This window comes from Periplaneta americana, chromosome 8 (assembly GCF_040183065.1).
Source record: "Periplaneta americana isolate PAMFEO1 chromosome 8, P.americana_PAMFEO1_priV1, whole genome shotgun sequence".
NCBI classification, from domain to species: Eukaryota; Metazoa; Arthropoda; class Insecta; order Blattodea; family Blattidae; genus Periplaneta; species Periplaneta americana.
This window is the reverse complement of record NC_091124.1, coordinates 9,485,328-9,505,804: the sequence shown is the minus strand read 5'-3', so window position 1 is coordinate 9,505,804 and position 20,477 is coordinate 9,485,328. Positions and strand designations below refer to the sequence as shown.

At 36.7% G+C, this 20,477-nt stretch overlaps 1 protein-coding gene and 1 pseudogene across 7 annotated transcripts in view; both read left to right on the top strand.

Annotated features, from left to right (window-relative positions):
• Positions 1-20,477, top strand: part of Mef2 (myocyte enhancer factor 2) — a 409,979-nt gene that overhangs the window by 162,451 nt on the left and 227,051 nt on the right. For all 7 annotated transcript variants that reach the window (XM_069832390.1, XM_069832385.1, XM_069832381.1 and 4 more), the window contains one exon: positions 196-284. The gene's annotated coding sequence lies outside the window, so the exon portion shown is untranslated. The remainder of the gene's footprint in view (positions 1-195; positions 285-20,477) is intronic.
• Positions 9,465-18,431, top strand: LOC138704375 (cytochrome c oxidase subunit 2-like; annotated as a pseudogene).

Sequence of the window (20,477 nt, the reverse complement as noted above, 5' to 3'; positions counted from 1 at the left end):
CAATTTTGTTAATAATTTGTCCACGTCTGTAGTAGATACTGCTGTCCCTGATGTCATGAACATTGGTGGCCTCAGGATCTGATTTCGCACATGCTGAAGATAATATTACGTGGTTACTAATAATTGATCTCCTTCCCTCTTTCTTGTATTTATAAATAATATGTTGGAATATATCACAGCTTTTATTGTTTTCAGATATTTGATTGCTGTGTCTCGCATCTACTTATCTGCGGAAGAATAGGAATTCTGACGCCAATTTGCTGAAAACGAATTGAATTAGGAAGGTAAGAACACTATTCACGTTATCTACTTTGTGTTTCAGTAGCAAGTTGTAGTAGCTATGTGGAAGTAATATTGAGGTATCTTTCTCTGCCGGTTACGTATTTTTTTTTTACATTTTTTACCTTCTGGGTCCAAAGTGAATACATAAAATAAGAGAAAATTGAAAGTTATTTGAGGCTGGTGGAGAACAATCTGTGTGAGCTCCAAGCATGTTGATTATTTGTCTCACTCCGTTTTTTTTCATTCTTATTATACGACGCTTAAAGAGAAGGTATTTTAACATCACAAAAAGGATTTTTTGGGTACCGTGTGCAGAAATCCCTGCAATTTATTTGTATTTTTGTTCTTATTAAGTGTTTACGAATCAGTTAATCCAGTAACAATGGACAAGGCATATTATTTATATTTAAAAATCAGTCTGTATTAAAAAAAAACGAAATTGTGATGTACCTGTTTTTTCTTCTTCTTCATTATTATTTTTTTTTTGCATAAATACTGAGTGATCCAGTCGGCAATAGACCCTCACATAGAACTAAAACTGACGGTAGCGGATATGACGTGTTTCTGGCTTTTCTTTGTATTTAGGTAAATATTGAAGAAATACCGTACGTATTAAATGGCTCAATTTAAGATCTTCACTCTACGAAGAGTTTTAATGGATTACTCGTGTGTGTCAGAGGAATTGGCACGTATATTCAAAGACGGTTCGAAGTTCAGGTCCTCAGAGTTACGGTTCCATGGCATACAACTCGGTGAATACATTGCAGGTGGTAGGAAATGTTAACAGATAAAATAGTGCTGGAAAATTCCTCTTTTAAATCGCTTTTTCGCGTCTCGCAACTAACAGGTGTTCGTAAGTTCCGTAGAAGTGGTCACAAAGTTAGTTAAGTAAACCCGTATAAGATTGCTGTGGTGCATGTATTGTCACCCGGTGGTTCTGAACAGAGGGTAAGTACATCTTAAAATATCTATATTTAATACTTTTTTTAGGAATGACTTGCTATTGCTTTGCGTTACTAGAAAAAGGAAAGCTTGCGTTGCTGGCATGAATTGGCTTGCTCGCTGATAAGCACGTGGCAGTCGATTGAGAATGGATCACTCAGTAGATTAACCCCTCCCCCCCAAAAAAAGCAAAATATTTCTACAGAAAGACTGATATATTACTTCCGCAATTATGCCTTTTTAGAGAGACATGTTTTAAAGAGATGTGATTGAATTACTCTTAAAAATTAAGTTTATTAAGATATAGAGTTCTATTCGCTGCATCGGTTCTGCTATTTCATTGTCATTTGTTACAGGTCATTTTTTCGGAATATTTGAAAGTTAAATTCTTAGCTAGTTTCCTCGTTTGTATATAGTAAAATTTTGAAAGTATTTTTATGTCATTGTAGATTGCAATCTATATTTCTATTATTTGTCATTATCAGAGACCGGAAGTTTAGGCATTATGAATCATTAAAATAGGCAGGCAAAACGGCATCATAAATAGCTAAAATAGGCAGTCAGAAAGGCATTATAAATAGCTAAAATACGCAATAAAAGGCAATTACAAAAACCTTGCACTAGACCCACAACATTGCACTTTCTACAAAGGGATTTCGGCAGCAAGAAAACCTTTACATAAGTCGAATGCAAATTGAGATTTTCGACTCCATGTTGCAATTACTGTTGGAAGCAAAGAAATCTTCTCCCCAGTAGCCTTGGAAAGTGCATTTTTGTGTTTGGTTGTACTGATGTGTTGCGATATGAAATATTTAGCTAGCTACAACAACGTCGCAATGAAAACTGAAAGAAAAATAACCGTTGAAAATAACGTTAGACCCGCACTCATTGTAGCCTTGTCAAATAAACACAAGCGATAATTAAAACGCTTACTGTTATACATTTTTGCACGGCAGCACTCATTGTTGCAAAGAGAATATGAACTGACTGAAAGACAATAATATATATTCGGTGAAGTCACTTTCATTGTAGCGGTTATAGAAATAAATTAAAATATACCTGTAGGCAATTTTTAATAATAAATTAATAAATAATCAAATAAAGGCAAAAAAGCATTTATTTTGTCAATTAGGCATTTATATTAAAAAAGGCAGAAAAGGGCAACATAAAACTGTGACGTTTCAATCACAAAGGTATAATTCGTACAGATTTACTTTCAAAATGAAGATAGATTTAACGCATTTAAAAAGGCATTCTGCCATGTTCCGCTCTGGTCATTATGCATATGAAATGTTAATTTTGGCGTTTTTAATCGTATTTGAATGAATTAAATATCCGAATTTTTAGTAGAGATTATTTGGACGAGACATATTTTGTATTTAGAATTGAAATTATGTAATATTTATTTAAAACGAAAGCAGTATGGTGCATTTTTATTCACAATGAAAAACAAAGGTGAAAAGTAGAGAAAAGCAACTATGGAAGATTAACGAGATTTATGAAGAAATTGTTACGGATTGGAATGTCCGACTTCTGTAATCTAGACGGGTTGTTTTCTGCAGATTCTTTATCCAAATTTTTAGGTAACTTCAAAAGATATATCCGTAATCTCTCCAATTCATGTCGCAAAAGGTGCACGAAGGACCTGTGAATGTCATTTGACTCAAAGAGGATGGCGATCATCCTTATTGCGTTCGGATCACACGCCAAGTACCCCCGTAGCGATGTGGGCGGATGTTTGAGAAGGAAAATATGGATATGCCTCCGTAGCTTTTGAAGCTTCAATATGAATTCTCTGAGCATTGATCTTTTTCACGGAACGTTGCGCAAGTAGAGAGGTGTTGCTATCGAGATTGCAACTTTTCTCGACGCCAGAGAGGAGTCTACAAAAGGCAGGATAATTACGTAGAAGTGCTGACAAATTACATACGCGCACTTGTATGTATGTATGTATGTATGTATGTATGTATGTACAGTATGTACTGTATGTATGTATGTACAGTATGTACTGTATGTATGTATGTACTGTATGTACAGTATGTACTGTATGTATGTATGTATGTACAGTATGTATGTATGTACAGTATGTACTGTATGTATGTATGTATGTATGTATGTATGTATGTACAGTATGTACTGTATGTATGTATGTACAGTATGTACTGTATGTATGTACAGTATGTACAGTATATATGTACTGTATGTATGTATGTACAGTATGTACTGTATGTATGTACAGTATGTACAGTATATATGTACTGTATGTATGTATGATTGTACAGTATGTACTGTATGTATGTACAGTATGTACTGTATGTATGTACAGTATGTACTGTATGTATGTATGTATGTATGTACTGTATGTATGTATGTATGTACTGTATGTATGTATGTATGTACAGTATGTACTGTATGTATGTATGTATGTACTGTATGTATGTATGTACAGTATGTACTGTATGTATGTACAGTATGTACTGTATGTATGTACAGTATGTACTGTATGTATGTATGCACAGTATGTACTGTATGTATGTATGTATGTATGTATGTACTGTATGTATGTACAGTATGTACTGTATGTATGTATGTACAGTATGTACTGTATGTATGTATGTACAGTATGTATGTATGTATGTACAGTATGTACAGTATTTATGTATGTATGTATGTACAGTATGTACTGTATGTATGTATGTACAGTATGTATGTATGTACAGTATGTACAGCATGTACTGTATGTATGTATGTACAGTATGTACAGCATGTACTGTATGTATGTATGTACAGTATGTACTGTATGTATGTATGTATGTATGCGAAGCGAGCGGACGGAAGTGCTTTTGTATGTAGAGAATTTAGTTATGTGCGTATAAACCCCAAAGAGACAGACATCAGATAAATTAAAAACTATGTCATTCGCTTTTAACGTTTAACTACGCCTCTCTTCTCACTAGGTATGGGGAAGGGGTAACCTAGAGAATTGACCGCTACGGAAAAATGTAATCCGCTCTTGCGGTCGAGAACGGAAAGACATGAAGTACAAGGCGAAGACAAGAATGACCAGGGGAATGGAAGAGAAACAAGGGGAAGACAAAGAAAACAACAAGAGAAAATCAAGGAGAACAGAATGAAATTAAGGAGGAAAAGAGAAGTATAATAAGGATCAAGAGAAATAGAATAAGATGAAGAGGACGATAAGACGTGCAATAGGAATACAAGGAAAAGAAGGGGATGACGTGAAGAACAAGTGAAATACAAGGAGAACAAGCAGAAGACATTGAGAAGAAGGGGAATAGAAAGAGAACAAAAGGGATACAAGAAGAACGAGCAGAAAACGTGGAAAACAAGAGAAATAAAAAGAGTGAAAATAGTAAGGGTAGTACAAGGGGAATAAGGGAAATATAAGGAGAAAAAGAGACTAAACTGAAGACAAGGGGAAAAGTGTAAGACAAGCAGAACAAGGAGGGATACAAGACAAGGAGAACAAGGGAAATACGTAGAGAACTATGGAAATACAATGATCAGAAGGGAAATACAAGGATAACATGGGGATTACGTGGATCACATAGTGAATACAAGGACAACATTCAAAGACAATGACAGCAGAAGAAGGGGAACACAAGAACAACAAAAAGAATAGGCTACGAGGAGAAAAGCTATGCAGCTGTCGACAGGTGATAACATCCATACATAGCTCTACGTTAAGATTCTTAGCAGGATAAAGCTATGTACCTGTCGATTTTTTTTTACGCGGCAAATATCGCAGCGGTAACGTACGTCCATAAAAATAGCCAGATGCTGCAGATCCTCGAATGAGAGAGGGAAGCCTCTTAGATTTTCTTCGATTGGCATTATGGCCATGCCTCGAATGTTAGGAAATCTTGACACAAGACGACTAGCCTCTCGCATATAGCCCAATGAGCGTAATCGTCTGGCACCTGTTCACGGTCATGATGGTCCTACTGAGATGCTATAGTCTGGCTGGTTGTTTCCATCTTGCATCATTAAATCTCGTATACCATACCCTGAAATCATCATCTTCACTTCACGGATTAGGTAACATACCGTTAGCCTTATACCTCTATCATGGACGGCCAAAATCTCTTCTTCCTGTTGTTCTGTAAGAAAATGCCTGTTTTTTTTATAGTTGTTCCGTTTTTCCATTGTTGACAGAGGGTTCTGTAATCTTGTATCTTTTCTTCTATGGAAAGTATAGGCCTACCTAGTTTTGTTCTTATTTGGTCATTCCTAAACGTGTCCATTCTTGTGCATCCCGAAACTTTGATGTTTATTAATGACATGAAGAGAGGAGTAGGATGAAATTGAGATTGATGTTGAAATGAACATTTTAATTCTGAGGGAAACCGGACAACTCTGGTAAAAACCCTCATTCTATATTTTTTTCCGCATCAAGTATCAGTACCAGATAGCGCCGGGAATGAAACCTGATTTCGCGTAATTATAAGCCCATGCTGAAACACTGCGCTCTTACCCGTTGCTTTCTGTACTGCTGATGGTAATGACTGTGATCGGGAAAATTGAATTTTTCTCTGGTTCAAATCTCAGTGAGTTCTAGTGGATTTTGTTGTGAAAGAAGACCTTGTAGTTTTAAGCAATACTCCTGTTTCTCCTACGATTGTTGAACAAATTTTCCATATTTACATTATCTTCTTTCTCTGAGGAAGTGCCCTGTCTCATCTTCATACATAGAAGTTTCAGCTGAAAAACAGACTTAGCTTGGGGGAGAAGTAGTAAGTACGAGTAATATTAAAGAAAGCAGAAGTGCCTCGAGAAAATATGACTCAATATTATGTTTATGGGGTTTACGTAAAAAATTCCACCTCTCTTCGTCGTATCATAAAATCAGGTTCCCGGCGTCGAATGTCGACACTGTAAGCGTTTGACTGCAGTACTTCTACTTGTAGTAGCATAGTGAAAGGTCGCGCTTACTATCCATCGAGACTCTTTGAGCTGTAGAGAAATATGAGTCCCGTGTCTTCAATTTTTGATACTCAGAGAGGATGTTGTAGTCTGTACCATGCTTCTGTCGTTTTTGGCACCGTCCTACCTTTGGAAATATTTTAAAACGCTTATTTGTTTCACTTCCTGGGTGAGTTTCATTTCATTTTTAACGTGGGACGGTTATGTTCGCATTTATTCAGGGAAAATGTCCGTTATAATTTCTCTAATACTTTACGCGCATCTTGTTAGCGAGAGCGCGCCGATGCTACCTGCAACATACCAATTCTCCTTAGCGGCAGCGGACCAATGCAACCTGCAACATATCCTTGTTGGAAAAATAGATAATGTTTGAATGCCATCGTATATGTATTACATCGTCACTGGCTAACAGTTACCATTCGGTTTCTCTTTTATTGCTACTCACGCAGAGGAAGTTTGCTTTGTTGAGCCGCACCAATCGGCATGTCATTGTCGCCAATCAGACTCGATTATTCTTCAGTGGCTGCTGTTAGTCGAGTTTGTTGATTCCGAAATAAGATTAGATCGATCGTTAATTCCTATGTAAATTGCGGAGCGAACTGATGAGAGTTGCACATAAATTGCGAAGTAGTGGAAAGATGGGGTACACGTAAATTGCGGAGTAGGGGAAATGAATTGTCAAAATAGCGGGGAGGCACTGAAGGTAGGTTAACAAATCCCTTCGCACTTTCCTAGATTTAGGTGTGGTATACTTGCTTTATTATTATTTACTCCCCGTGCTGTTGACTAGGCGGTTGTATACGGAATGAAAAAAGCTAACACCAACTAGGAATGAACTGTTCAAACTCTTATAAAGAACTGGTGAGTGAACGTCGCTGCGCTCTTCATTTGTTTGCCCTCAGTCCTTTTCTCCTCGAAACTTTAGCTGGTATATTCATTCCGGAATTTACATGTACCTTTCGCTAGCGCATGAAGAGGTCAAAGATAAGAAACTTGTTTTTATCCGGAATTTGCATAAGCTCCTATTAGTCCACGTGGAGTCATATTCATGTTGACAGATTGTCTCTTAACTACATATATAATTGACCAGTTATCTTCACGAGCTCGTAGGTGCTATGTAACGCTCTGTATGTAGCCTATATTTAGAGGAAACATATAATTCTGTTCTTTAACAGTGTATACTTAGAGGCACATACAGTTCCAGTGTTTAATAATGAAGGAGAAAGACGTGACAACAGCGCAGAACTAGAAACTACCATCCCCCTAATCTGGTGTTAATTATCGAAAGAAACCCCGCTTCCCTTTTATATGCTAAAGTTTACCTTTAGAAAACTAGAATAGTACTAGTGGTTTGAGCAGCAAATTCTGTATGTATTTTCTTGCACAGGTTACAGTATTAATTAAAAGTTCAAATTCTTTGTTTAGGCCTAATGTTTATACCGGTACTTAGATGATTCTGAACAAGCTGTAACATACGACTATTTGGAATCACACAATCACCAACCACTTAAACATTCTGCGTAATTATAGGGGTTCTACGTTTTCCCTGCCATCTTTTGAATTGCAGTTTGTATTCATAACATTTCCCTAAATTAAATATTGACGCTGTCTGCTTAAGTGTGTAAGGTAACACGCAATGTAAGGGCAGACTTTGTCCAGCGTCTCAACTTGCTATTAAACATGACGTTACTATGACAACGGACACTACTTGCACTTCTCGCCGCCGGCACTAGGACCTTTCGGGGGCGGAATATGGAGGAGTCCATTTACTATGGATACGGAGTGTGAATTCAAGTATTTATATTTTGGAAGCGAGTACTTGTCCACTCAATGAATATAAATTAGTGTTAATTCAGTTATGTAATATTCATTTTATATTTTGATTGTTTTGAAACTTAAAAATTCCAATATTTTTATTTTATTTTCCAAATTCTTCCCTCCACCATGACTAAGCTCCACGAATCGCCACCAGTCCCCCCCCCCACTCGGAGAGATTCGGTACTCAATGGTAGAAAAAACTTCTTGGACGTATAGTTGGGATTCCCCCCCCCCCCAAGGTTTTCTCTAAATTTAAGGCGAATGTCAGGTAATCACATGGGGAATTCTCGGTCTTATCTTGTCAGATATCTCGGAATCAGGAATTCTATCAACGCTAAATGATTTAGCCTAGTATTTGATACAGCGTCGTTAAATAACCGACTAAAAGTAGAAAGCTCAGAAAGCCGCATAGCTGTTTGTTATGAGGAGTTCACTTGAACCCCGGCGTTTCTGATCAGTAATCTACCTCTCTATGGACATTATTACTTAGGCTCCTACGTAACATAATGTATATGTCAGAATGTCTATTTCTTCAAATTGCCATGTTGAGAAAGAATATGATCAGCTGCTGCATTTTGACGAAGACACTTCTCTTATTGCATATCTGTTTCTATAAGATCTTTTAAGAAAAGTATTGGAATAATTTTCAAGACATTTTATAGGAATGTCACTTTGTTATTTCATACACACTCGTATTATAAAAGTCTTCTTCTAAGTTAGGGTCCACACCTGTGGACTAACGGTCAGCGCGTCTGGCCGCGAAACCAGGTGACCCGGGTTCGAATCCCGGTCGGGGCAAGTTACTTGGTTAAGGTTTTTTCCGGAGTTTTCCCGTAACCCAATATGAAGCAAATTGCTGGGTAACTATCGGTGCTGGACCCCGGACTCATTTCACCGGCATTATCACCTTCATATCATTCAGACGCTAAATAACCTGAGATATTGATACAGCGTCGCAAAATAACCCAATAAAATAAATCTATGTTAGAAGCATGAACTGATCCGCCATTAACTGTTGGATTCACCATCAACTTCGATTTGACGTCATAGTGCGAGAGTTCTTAAGTCTGATGCATATTTAATATCACCTATTTTGGCGGTGATGCAGACGTACGCGAAAGTCGGAAATTTTGACAGAAAAATGTTTTATGCATGCGTGAACCCGAAAAGTTGGTATCGGAATCCAATGTGTCTGTCAGTTTTGATGCCCGAGCAAGGTTTCCGATTTCACCTACTGTAGGTATATTTATCGTCTCGTATACTGCCCATCTCAAGAAGATCACTATTGTGGACTGAATCCCGCAAATGACCAAGGTATACAGTAAATTATATTAATAATAATCACCATGTAGTCCTGTATAGTACATAATAGATACATAGGTAACATAAAGGAAAGAGAAATGAATGGAAACGAAGTTACATTTCACGAGTTAGAAATTCTTCTAGCTAAACCGCATCTTTAAGTATAACTCATTATTATTATTATTATTATTATTATTATTATTATTATTATTATTATTATTATTTTCATGGAATATGTAACTCCAGACTACTTGGTACGTTCAATATACAAGAATTCAGGGAGTAAAACTATTTCTACTGTTTCAGGATACTTTGTGATGAAAAGGTAATTCTTTTAAAACTTATTACATTATTATTATTATTATTATTATTATTATTATCATTATTATTATTATTATTATTATTAATATTATTGGCTGCCGGGTAGCTCAGTTGGTAGAGCAGCTGGCTACGGACTGGAAGATCCGGGGTTCGATCCCAAGTGGTGACGGGATTTTTCTCGTTGCTAAACTTCCAGAACGGCTCCGAGGTTCACTCAGCCTCCTATAAAATTGAGTACCGAGTCTTTCCCGGGGGTAAAAGGCGATCAGACCGTGGTGCCGACCACACCACCTCATTCTAGTGCCGAGGTCATGGAAAAGCATGGGGCTCTACCTCCATGCCCCCTAAGTGCCTTCATGGCGTGTGACGGGGATACCTTTACCTTTTTACTTATTATTATTATTATTATTATTATTATTATTATTATTATTATTATTATTATTATTGCCATAATTAAATTTTGCAAAATACTGACAATTCCTATCTTAACTTACTGATCGGAAACATGAACATTAACAGCAAGAGACATTACAAGACTCGAAGCAACAGAAATTAGATTTATTTATTTACTTGGTTATTTAACGACGCTGTATCAACTACGAGGTTATTTAGCGTCGATGGAATTGGCGATGTAAAATATTTTGGCGAGATGAGGCCGAGGATTCGCCATAGATTTCCTGAAAGTGCCTTACGATTGGAGAAACCTCGGAAAAACCCAACCAAGTAATCAGCCCAAGCGGGAATCGAACCCGCTCCCGAGCGCAACTCCGGATCGGCAGGCAAGCGCCTTAGCCGACAGAGCTATGCCGGTGGCCAATTATATTTATCACACCAATAACAGGCTATAGGTCATTCGTTATCTTGTGAAACCAAATGCACTCGTGCGCCGTAGCTCATAGTAAGAACCTTATGGTGGGGGTAAGCGAGCTAGCTATACTGTTTTCGCTGTAAGAAAAATCCTAATGTAAACATAAACACGTTGCTGTCATACCCGTGATTGGCTCCTAGTCGAAACACTCACACGACGCAGGAAAATATAGTTCGTATTTGGAAACCATAATCTTGTATTATTTGAAAATAAAAAATTGAATTCTAGTTGTTAAATACGATGAAATATATAACTTCACTCATATGTAAAATGCTATGTAAAAGAAAAACTATTTTTATATATTATTATGTACAATGAACGCGGATGAATACCAAAAGTAACACCGCGGTAGTCTGTTCTTGTAACAAGCTGGCGTCACTTGAGCTCGTAGTTGTCATAGTATGGCTTCTGCATACTCGGTGTGTGTGATTATTAATCATAAGAGTGGAAACCCTCTCAAAAGCGGAAAAACAAATAGTCTTAAAGGTATATAATAAGTTATGTGATAATTTAATTGCAGTAATTATAAAGTAAATGTTTCCTAAGCAAACGAATGCATAGTAGTGAGGTTAGGCCTCCTGGATGAGTAACGGGAAATGTTTAACAGTAGGCGGGAACACTTACTGAGAATCTATGGCGCCAAACAGCGGCCAATGAAGCCTCACTTCAGTCACGTGCTATTGTTTACATTAGGATTTTTCTTACAGCGAAAAGATTATAGTTTACATGTCGAAGCTTAGCGAGAGAGGGATGCTTCTCAGTCCACTTTTTCCTTCCCCTCACGCACAGATAGGTTTCACGAGATACCGAATGGCCTGTACACACTAATGGATATCCGAAATGAATTGCTACTTTCAAGCACAAACTCCACAATAGAAACAGATGTAAGGATCACGTTGCAAGAATGGAACCTCGGAGACTGGCACACAATTTATGTGTACCAACAGGAAAAAGGACAATTGGACGTCCAAGAAAATGTCCGGCAGATCTCTTCGAAGCCGGAACAGGCCATGACGCCTAATCCGTGAAGTAAATAAGTAAATGATGATGATGATGATGATGATTATTATTATTATTATTATTATTATTATTGCTACCTAGTCTCCATGGCTGTCTCGCAAATAAGACGTTAGCCCCATTGAATATTGTTGTTAGGAACTTCCTCTCAGTTTGACAGATAAGAATTCAGACACACTCACACACACACACACGCACACGCACATATCGTCATTGTGACATATTTATCGATTTTCAGACTTTTGCTCTATTAAATAACTTAAATAGTGATACAGCAAATAATAAAATCTCCCATATGTAATTATATATCTTTCTTTCGAAAATGTAAGAATTCACAGTCTTCTATGTACGGCTGCCATAAGATGAATTAACGTGTTTTTTCCTCCTACTGAAAAATTGTATCTTTTGCACATAGGAGTTACTGCAGGACCAAATTACTAGCTGTGTGGTTATTATTTCACCGTAAATTTCATTAGGTTATTGTCCAACAGAAATGTACTTAACACTCTTGTTTTCATTTCATTTTAGCGTTTTGAAATGATAAAATTAAAAGTAGTTTATGTGTTTGAGATATCAAGATACTTGGGTTATATGCGGAGATTTAAGAAGAAGGCGAAAAATAGGAAATATTGGAGAATGCTGGATTTGCAGTGAAAGACCTATCCTTGGGCGGAACACTATGAATGAATTAAATATGTGTTTAAGAGCTGTGTTATCTTTTTCAGTGACTATGGGACGAACATATACCGAACGAATGAAACGTTACGCCCAGTTTTGAATGCAAAAAGTGTTATTTATTTGCTTTAACACCTTTGTTATCTGAAACGAGCTCTAACCATAACCATAACCATGATATAGTAATCAACATCACAAAATAAGAACAATAATTTTGATTATACAAATCTTTGCATATTAGATTTTACGCTATTTCTCTTTAAATATCATAGAGAAAGTATATAATATTTATTTGTACTCCTCTTCGATCGTTGAATACAGTGATATTTTGCGCCTGCAGGCCTATGTTTCGATTACACGCATAACACTGTAGTCGGAGAAGTTGCCGTCCTAGACTGGCGATCAACAATGTACAGTTTCCATTTTTTTTTAAATTATTATATGACGCATTTCTTTACGCATTTTTAAACAAGTTCACACGGACAGGAGGTATTTACGAAATCTGGTATTTTGTGGTAATTGGTTTTGTAGTGGCATTTTAACCGTATGGAGAAATGAATGATTGACTTTGACTAGCTCCATTCTTGTGTTCTAGGAAAAATAACAGCATAGTTGAATCGTTTATGGAGAATAGTTTTGGCATTTTGGGCATCAAGTAATTTATAGAATTAAAGAAATGCATAAGAATATGTAAGTTGATATCCTGTGGTTTTCCGAGTTGTCTTTTCCTGTTTACTGTTTCGGAAAGTCCTGCTTTTCGATTGTTCATTTTATCAAAATGCTCGTTCCAATCCTTTCCATTCTTTCTCTGGCCAATTATATAGTCTGTTATGAATTATAGAGTTGTCTGATGTGTTCATTCATACCTTATTCTCTTATTCATCTTTGGTTATTATTGAAAAGTATTACATAATGTGATTATTCCAATGTTTTTTTCTATACAATACCAAGAACCCTTGACAATAAAGTAAACACAAATGGAATAAAAAAAAAGTATAGTAGTGCGAGCTTTCTTATATTCTCTGTAGTTTTGACCATAGAAGGAAATGAGATATTCCAATGACTGAAATGTCATAAATAAAATTCATGAGCAAGTTACAATGATGTAAACAGAGACATAAGTACAACAAAAAGGACTTCCGGATGGAGGGGACTTTTACGTGAACACATGGAAAAGTCAATAGAATTGAAGGGTTGATAGGAAAAACAACCCATGTCAGTTTTAGTCCAAAATGAGTTATGGGTACTGATGGAAAGCTAAAAGCATGTGACGTCTGTGTATGCTTATGGATTCTGAAAAAACAGCCTCTGTCAAAGATTATAGCCTTGGAAAATATAGGCGGTTCTGAAAAAACAACGTATGTCAATCTATTCTGCTAAAGCACACAAAGTTCCAGCGAAAAATTGATGTAATTTTACTGCTATTTAATGGATCATTTAGGAATGTTCTAAAATGTGAGACATAACCTCTGTGTGCATAATTCTTCAGTAACCATTACATTTATATATTTTTAAAATTCATTGTTAACTCATTGTTCTGGTTATGCTCATTAATGGCGTTACTTGTCAACAATAAAACGTTGAAATGTGTATTCATGTTTCTGCCCAGAGATAGTTTTGATGGATTTTATTTGAAGATTGGTTAATTTGCCACACTTGCACACATATTTCCAGACTCTAGAAACCCTGGAAATTTTCTCTTCAAGAAAAATTCCCCGAGAGCCAAGCACGGGAATCAAACCTGGGACCTCCAGATTTGAAAGCCAGCATGCTGTCCACCAGACCACGAAGTCAGTCAATATTATTAAATACTGTGTTTAAAAAATCTTAAATTTTCATATCGTGCACATATCTGAAAAAAAAAAAATTACGTTACAACCTGATACAGGTAATTTGTGTAGACTTTCAGAACTGAAGTGCGTTGTAAGTAGACTGTTGTTATATTTATGTAAGAATTTCAAGTATTTTACATGCATTTTAATTAGACTGAGTTTCGGTAATGACATTTAAAAATTACTTATGGATTGTAGCCATTCACAGGAACACTATTACAATAATATATTAAAAGAATTACCTTATTAATAACTACCAGTAAAGAAATAAAGCTTCTAACATAATTTGTTTGTTTGTTGAAATTTAGAAATATGTCTTCACATACTATGTAACAGTGAGTAAAGAAAAACCTGTGCACCTGAAAGTTATGACTCACTCTTTACAACATTCCTGAATAATCCATTATAACGCTGTAAAAATTGTTACATAAAATTATGCGCTTGATACGTAGAACCAAGGACCCGGGTTCGATCCCCGGCGCCGGAGCGCCAATATTTCAGATAAATTCTGTAGGACAAATTAATATATATCTATAATATTCTCTTAGCTAGCAGTGCATAATAACTGCGGATTTCCGGCCAACAATTCACTCAGCTGAGTGCGCTCCTAGTACTGGGTGTTCAGTTCAAAATGTGTCATGGCTCGCTGTATGCCGTCATGTGGCTAGCCGATGAGCCTAGAGAATTCAATCTTCCTACACTTCCGCAGAGGTGTATAACCTATGAGGTAGAAGTACGGCGTTCATTCTGAAGAGTACGTACCGATACGTAGGTTACGCCTGTAGTGGCAGGAATGTGAACTGTTTGGAAATACGTACTGTAGGTATATGGGGAGAGGGTTAAGACGATTACTTACGTATTTGTTGACATTAACATCGACGGTCAACATGGACACGGAGCATTTGATTTGTGTTGTGGAATGTTACCGTACGCAACCCATGATAACAAATACCCTGCGTACGACTTGCCGGCGCAAAACGCAGTTCGAAAGAGGTTATGGTAGCACACAGACCGTACAGACCGCCATCTGTTGCTACGACGTTCAAGTTATACCGTACACGTTCTCAAGTTCAGATTGAAGAACGCCTTAAATAATAGGCAACTTCTCTAACATATAAGCTGAAACTCGCTTCAAATCGGTGACCCAACAACAGTGACGTTATGAAATGAACTTTGAAATGAACACCCAGTATAATGGCATAGCCTATACACGTCAACATATACCGGTATATGTCTAACTTGGAGTAGGCCACAAAGGGAAACATCGAAGGATGAGAATTCGACCCGGTGCTGTGGATTGAATTCGGCGTAGCTCAGTGGTCAGAGCGCTTGGTACGTAGAACCAATGATCCGGGTTCGATCCCCGGCGCCGGAGCGAATTTTCTCCTAAAATATTAAGTGTCAATATTACAGATAAATTCTGTAGGACAAATTGATATATATCTATAATATTTTGATATTTCGTTGAACATTTCTTTGCTAAAATCCTACATTTTTAAACCTAATGTATGGAATTGAGTAACTTATTCCAGCGTTTTCATCGTTAATAAACTTGATCTCATTTAAAAGAGATTTAAAACATAATTATATAAGTGATCCGTAGCACTCGTGATAATACCTGTGTGCTGTCACATTCTCTTCATAGACGCTGAAAGCACACTAAATCAAAAACTGTTCTTCTCAAAGAGCAATAAAATCATTCATCTCCATTTGGTGGGGTTCCTTCATACCCAGTGTGCTGCAGGATGCTCGTCCCCTTGCCGGCGCCTCTTGTGCAGGGCGGTCAGCAGACGCTTTGACGTCCCGCCCCGCAGGTTGACGCAGCTGCGTGCGTCTGACGTGCAGTGTCATGAGTGATCCACAGCGCTTCCGGGCATGAACGAGCACGTCACCGTCATCTCGTCTCCACTCCCATTTCCTACCAGTTTTTAGTATTCTGTAATGCACATTACTGTCACTATTCGTAATAACGACGATCAGTGTCGTGTAGGATACTAAAAAGATTGTAATTTGCTGCTTTAAAGCTAGAATTGCGAATGGCATAACTATAAAATTGCCTGTGAAATTGTTTTTGGTACCCAGGCTATGACAAAAAAGGAAATTTCGTAAAGGCTGGTTCATAATAAACCGGGAACGGAAACGAGAACGAGAACGGAAGTATTGTTAAATACATGTGTTTGAACATTATTTCCGTTCTCGTTGTTTCCATTCCCGATTTATTGTGAACCAGCCTTAATTGGTAATATGAATGCATTTTGTTTTCCTTCGAAATGTCTTTTTTTTAGTAAAAATATATTTTTATATAGGGAAACTCGGTTAACTCCGCAGTACGGGTAATTCCGCAGTAGTGCTTATATGATTTTACTGCGGCTTTACACTAGCGTGAACGTACGTTTTAAGAGGCTGTCAACAGGAGGCATGTTCTCTGCAGTGCTATAGAAAAAAATCAAGGATATTGGTCGACACCTCTGTCGGTAATGCAGTGAAACATCGAAAGTTAGCTATTTTTCGTCGTGTTTTGCTACACAGCTGTGAAGAAAGTGAGTATTGTTACATATACAGAGGTGTGAAAATTATTAGAATCTTAATTTTAAAGGTTTTTTAATAGTTCCTTAACAAATATTCATTGAATTGATGAATATTGGTATATAATATTACTATACTGATGTAGGATATATTTACTATTAACAATGCCGAAAAGCATTGTTGTACATTGGTATTTTTCTTATTTTACAATTGTTATAGGAATTCAGAAATTATTATATTATGTTGGCGGAATTGGAAACATAAAAAATTAATTAAGAAATGCTTTAAACAAATTGTTCTTTGCGTTTACATTGTTGTGAAGGTTCAAATGAACGTATACATCTGTTTTGTGCATATAATTTTTTATGTTTCCAATTCCACCAACATAATATAATAATTTCTGAATTCCCTTAACAATTGTAAAATAAGAAAAATACCAATGTACAACAATGCTTTCCGGCATTGTTATAGTAAATATATCCTACATCAGTATAGTAATATATACCAATATTCATCAATTCAATTAATATTTGTGAAGGAACTATTAAAAAACCTTTGAAATTAAGATTATTCTAATAATTTTCACACCTCTGTAAATTGTTCCTTTTATGTTACTTTCATAATGTATATTTCATAATTATTTACGCCAGCGGAATTAGCCAAGTCCTATTGCGGAATTACCCGAGTTCTTTTTCAACTGTAATGTATGTACAACTAAATATTTGCATTTTAATATGTCTCTTTATCTCATTTCGTAATGAAAGATTTCGTCCATGTCGACATACCTTGATAATATTTTTTAATAAACATTTTGATAAAAAATATGATAGATTTACTTCTTAATATTGCGGAATTAGCCGAGTCTCCCCTATAACTTGCAATGCGAAAATTAAGAAATTTCATCCTTGACAAAATAGAAAAGCAAATGTAATCCGTTGAGAATAAAACATGTAGGTCTACATCACGTGACTCGAAAACGCCGTATCATTAACGTGATTTCTTAACAATACAACTCCAGTTTGGTGACTAGTGGTTAACGACGTTGGCTCCTAACCAGAAATTGCCTTTTTTCATTAGGCCTATCTGCATCTTCTGGTTGACCTCTGCTTTGCTCATCTCTAATAGTAGTATCAAGAATGTATCCTTTGGAAGAATATTTCTTTAAATTTCGTTGTTCACCTATTTCCGTTACTTCATATGTAGGGCATTTTGGGAGCTCTCAACATTTGGGAAATCTCGACACGTTAGAGAGCACTGTTTCTAGTAAAAAAAGTCGAACTATCTTAGACCTGTGTTGACTGTGTTTTTAATAACGTGAAACATACTTCGGTATCACTTTGCATATCTTGTGTAAGAGCAAACAAAACATGCATTTGCATATAAATCCCGTGTCTGCTTACAGGATTTTTAATAGATGAAATTAATACACCAACTGTTACATTAAAAACTATTGCACACCAATGATGGTGAAGTTTTGAATGTTCAGATTTTCCAGAAGTAGAATTTGACTCATATGTAATTCCACAAAATGAAATAGACTAAATCCCCATAATGACGAAAGGGCCTTCTCTGAAATTGCTAAGTGTTCTAAATTTTATCAGACCTTGGGAAAGACTACTATTGCTATCATAGCATTGGGTCAGATGTATCCTAACATTTAATTATAAAACCGTGGCTTGAAACTTAAAAATTCTTATTGCGGTACTAATAAAATCTTTAATAGTTGTATGGTAACTGAAAATGCAAACAGTAACAAATGAAAATCTCAATTTTTTGACGAACACGTGAGTTTTTTTCTACTTCAGATATGATACTATTTATAAGTTATAACGCTTTAAAGTTCGAAGTGACCGTTGAATGACCTTATTATATGCTTAAGTCCACACCTGTGGAGTAACGGTTAGCGAGTCTGGCCGGAAAACCAGGTGGCCCTGGTTCGATTCCCGGTCGGGGCAAGTTACCTGGTTGAGGGTTTTTTTTCCGGGGTTTTCCCTCAACCCAATATGAGCAACTGCTGGGTAACTTTCGGTGCTGGACCTCGGAACTCATTTCACCGGCATTATCACCTTCATCTCATTCAGACGCTAAGTAACCTGAGATGTTGATAAGGCGTCGTAAAATAACCAACTAAAAAATATATGTTTTATAAGTGAGTAAAAATGTTGCTGGTTATGTTTCATCTGTCCGCAGACTCGTAGCAGGCTTATAAATCTACCTTTAATGTTTCATTCCTACACAATCCGACATCTTGTAGCAGCAGACGTGTTAATAGTTCATTGCTCTACAAAAGAGCGATTCCTCGTCATTGCATTATTCCCAGTTGTAGTGGCATGTCGACCTTTTCATTGCGGCAGCAACTCTTTATGTGCTGCTGTTGCTGGGAATTGTGCAGAGCTCTCGATGTCGACTTCCGAGCAGAGTTCTGTTTGTTCCTGACGTCAATCATAGACGTGAACGAAACATCGATGTGTGGAGCCGGTATTAAACTGCAAGCAGGTGACCTGTCACTGTAATTTTCGATGCATTCACGGGCTTCGCAGTATTCCTTGCCTTATTTGCTGAAGTGACACTCAAGTCGTGACTTTTTAATTGTTAAAAGACATGATTGGGAATGTTCCGGATTTTTGTCACCATCATTATCCATGATGTTGAGGCCATTTACGATCTGTTCTAGCTTTTTATTGTAGTCGTTGACTCCATTTTCCATTGGTCAGCGTATATCTCTTAGTTATATAAAAAATACTTAAACCAATAATTTATGTTAGGAAGTGAATTATGGACGTTGTCGCAGGGGGATAAATTTATCCAGAATGCATGGGAGAGGAAGATCTTTTTCGCGGTTTGGGCTGTTTAATCCGTTCCGACTTCATATTATTTTGACCATCTTCTTTGGCTTACCCAGGTTTCTTCTGCCTTTAGGTTGGTATTTTAAAGCTAAATGGTTTTAATATTTTTAACGTTATTAAGTTTACTACCTGTAATATTACATTTTATGAATGGAGATGGCTTGTACATCATTAATTCAAATAGTACTCACCACCAATAGCTACGTATGTGACATTGAGATATTGTATAACTCTGCCTGAGGATGCCTGAATAGGCGAAAACGTTCGCAATTTTGTAATTCATGTATATAAACTTAATGACTATAAAATAAGTCATTATTTTACATTGATTTGTCATTGACTGAGTAATAAAATATTATATTGTATTCATTTATTTTAAAGCTGGTTTAGGGGTTCTGATTTGCGTCATCCTGTTTATTTTGTCGCTAGTTTTTCCTGTTTTTGTCTCTTATTTCATTCAGTGTTTCTATGTCGGAATTGAACGGGTTACATCAGCTGCTTGTTTATGCGAATGACGTGAATACGTTAGGAGAAAATCCACAAACTATTAGAGAAAACACGGGAATTTTACTTGAAGCATGTAAAGAGATAGGTTTGGAAGTAAATCCCTAAAAGACGAAGTATATGATTGTCTCGTAACCAGAACATAGTACGAAATGGGAATATAAAAATGGGAAATTTATCGTTTGAAAAGGGGGAAAAATTCAAATATCTTGGAGCAACAGTAACAAAATGATACTCGGGAGGAAATTAAACACAGAATAAATAAGGGAAATGCCTGACGAGACGCGAGATAGACAGGAGTGTAATGCAATATGTGAAAAAGGAGGGAAAGACAGTGGATTTTCCTACGATATTCTAGACGGAGCCAGGACTACATTTCGAGGGAAGGTGTTACGTGATCAGTCCGGCGAATATTTCAGACGAAACGGACACACACATTATGAACACGTTGCATTGTCTGTGCCGAAGTAACGCTTAGGTCAGTAAACAGAATATCACAGTAATCGAAGTGGGACAGTTGAGTTTAGTTGAGGAGAATGGTCCAGGAATAGAGTAAGCACGCGTGGGAAATGCAGTCCATTGCTTGACCTTGATCCGCCA